Below are 2,500 nucleotides of genomic sequence, written 5' to 3'. Positions count from 1 at the left end.
ACAGCAAGTGACGACATATGTACCTTCAAAGTGCTGTACTACAGGGTGCTGTTCAAAAGGTATCTATCCCGTTTACTCTCTATGCTTCATATATCATCATATTATTGAAAAGTGCAAGCCTTTAGGGACAACAGCAACTCAAGTCGCCAACGCTCTGTTGACTCAATAACTGCAGAGATCCAAACTTCTCCTGGCATTAACATCGGCACAAAAACTGTGCGCCGGGAGCTTCGTGGAATATGGGTTTCTATGGATTCAGAATGACATGTCAGAAAAGCTCCTGTAGGTGTAATGGTCAGTTATCTCAATACTTTTGGACATATATTGTGCGTGTGCGTGTGTCTGTGATACCTAACATAAACACCCCTGTATTACTAGAATTGATAGTTCACGCCACAAAAGTGAGGGGCAAACATAGAAAAGCGTGCAACCCAGCCACTGAGGATGCACAAGCCAGTGCATTCTTAGTGCAGGTCCCAAGCCAGGACAAAAGCGGAGGGTTACGTCAGGAAGGGCATCCGGCGTCAAATCTTTGCCAAATCAAATATGCGGATCATAAATAAGATTTCCATACCGGATCGGTCGAGGCCCGGGTTACCGACGACCGCCATCGGTACTGTTAACCAGCGGAGTGCCGGTGGAAACTAGGCTACTGTTGGGCGAAGGAAAAGGAGAGGGGGAAGGCATGTCCAGAGGCAGCTAGAGAGGAGGAAGGGTAGGCGTGTGGAGGTGAGAGTCAGTCGGAACTTTGAATGTTGGCACTATGGCTAGTAAAGGGAGAGAGCTGGCTGACGTGATGGAAAGAAGAAAGGTGACAAGAGACAAGGTGGAAGGGGAGTAAGGCCAGGAGTATCGCAGGTGGGTTCAAACTCTTCTACCATGGTGCGAATGGGAGGAGAAATGGGGTAGGGGTCATTCTGAAGGAAGAGTATGTCAAGAGCGTGCTGGAGGTGAACACAGTGTCAGACAGAGTGAGGATTATGAAGCTGGAAATCGAAGGTGTATTGCTGACGGTTATCAGCGCATATGCCCCGCAAGTCGGGTGTAAGATGGACGAAAAAGAAGAATTCTGGAGTTGAGTTGGACGACGTGGTGGAAAGGGGACCCAAGGAGGAGGGAGTGGTGATTGGAGCGGACTTCGATGGACACGTTGCTGAAGGGAACAGAGGTGATGAGGAGTTGATGGTAAGGTATGGAATCGAGGAGAGAAATGTGGAAGGACAGATGGTGTTCGATTTTGCGAAAAGGATGGAAATGGCTGAGGTGAATACATATTTCAAGAAGAGGGAGGAGCACAGGGTGACGACGTATACGAGTGGAGGAAAGTGCACACAGGTGGACTATATCTTGTGTAGAAGGCGCGATGTAAAAGGGATTGCATACTGCAAGGTGGTGACAGGGGAGAACGTAGCTAGGCAGCATCGGATGGTGGTCTGTAAGATGACTTTGGAGACCAACATGAGGAAGCGAGTGAAGACACAGCCGAAGATCAAATGGTGGAAGTTGAAGAAGGAAGACTGTTGTGTGGAGTTCAGGCAGGAGTTAACACAGGCACTGAGTGGTAGTGAAGAGTTGCCAGACGGCTGGGCAAGCGCTGCAGAAATAGCGAGGAAGACAGCTAGGAAGGTACTTGGTGTGTCATCGGGACAGAGGAAGGAAGACAAGGAGACTTGGCGGTGGTGGTGGTGGTGGTGGAAGGAGGAAGTAGAGCAAAGTATACAGAGGAAAAGGTTGGCAAAGAAGAAGTGGGATAGTCAGAGAGATGAAGAAAGTACACAGGAGTACAAGGAGATGCAGCGTAAAGCAAAGAGAGAGGTGGCAAAGGTAAAGGAAAAGTCGTACGGTGAGCTGTATGACAGGTTAGACACTAAGGAAGGAGAAAAAGACTTGTACAGATTGGCTAGACAGAGAGACCGAGCTGCCGAGGATGTGCGACAAGTTAGGGCGATCAAAGATACAGATGGAAATGTGCTGCCAAGCGAGGAGAGTGTGCTACGAAGTGGAAGGACTACTTTGACGGGCTGATAAATGAAGAAAATGAGAGAGAGAGAGAGAGAGAGAGAGAAAAGGTTGGTTGATTGAGAAGTATAGAGAAGGCCAGAAAGAGTTGCATTGTGTCTTTGTAGATTTACAGAAAGCATACGACAGGGTGCCGAGAGAGGAGGTGTGATATTGTAGGAGGAAGTCAAGAGTTGCACAGAAGTATGTAGGAGTGGTGCAGGCTATGTATGAGGGAAGTGTGACAATGCTGAGGTGCGTGGTTGGAATGACAGATGGGTTCAAGGTGGAGGTGGGATTACATCAAGGATCGGCTCTGAGCCCTTTCTTGGTTGCAACGGTGATGGACAGGTTGACGGACAAGATCAGGCAGGAGTCTCCATGGACGATGATGTTCGCGGATGACATTGTCATCTGTAGCGACAGTAGGGTGCAGTTCATTGTGAGGAGAGCCTGGAGAGGTGGAGGTATGCACTGGAGAGAAGAGGAATGAAAGTCAGTA

The sequence above is a fragment of the Lampris incognitus genome, unplaced genomic scaffold, assembly GCF_029633865.1.
Source record: "Lampris incognitus isolate fLamInc1 unplaced genomic scaffold, fLamInc1.hap2 scaffold_135, whole genome shotgun sequence".
NCBI lineage: Eukaryota > Metazoa > Chordata > Actinopteri > Lampriformes > Lampridae > Lampris > Lampris incognitus.
This window is presented reverse-complemented; position numbering follows the sequence as displayed.